The sequence below is a fragment of the Tupaia chinensis genome, unplaced genomic scaffold, assembly GCF_000334495.1.
Source record: "Tupaia chinensis unplaced genomic scaffold, TupChi_1.0 Scaffold000511_1, whole genome shotgun sequence".
NCBI lineage: Eukaryota > Metazoa > Chordata > Mammalia > Scandentia > Tupaiidae > Tupaia > Tupaia belangeri.
In genome coordinates, this window is record NW_006160024.1 from 1,972,802 (window position 1) to 1,973,016 (window position 215).

Sequence of the window (215 nt, forward strand, 5' to 3'; positions counted from 1 at the left end):
CCGGTCCTGTTCTCGGAGTCTCGGGCGAAGGCTTCGAAGTCGGACAGACCTGGTTTGGCTCTCCATCCTCCGCTGTCACTGGGTGGTGGACGTGAGTCTCGGTCTCCTAGGCTGGGACAGGAAGACGGCCAGGAGCGGGCCGGCCCAGGGTGGGCGCTCAGTCGAGCCGCACGTGTACCGGGCACTGCCCGCCCTTCCCCGCGAGGGGTGGCCGC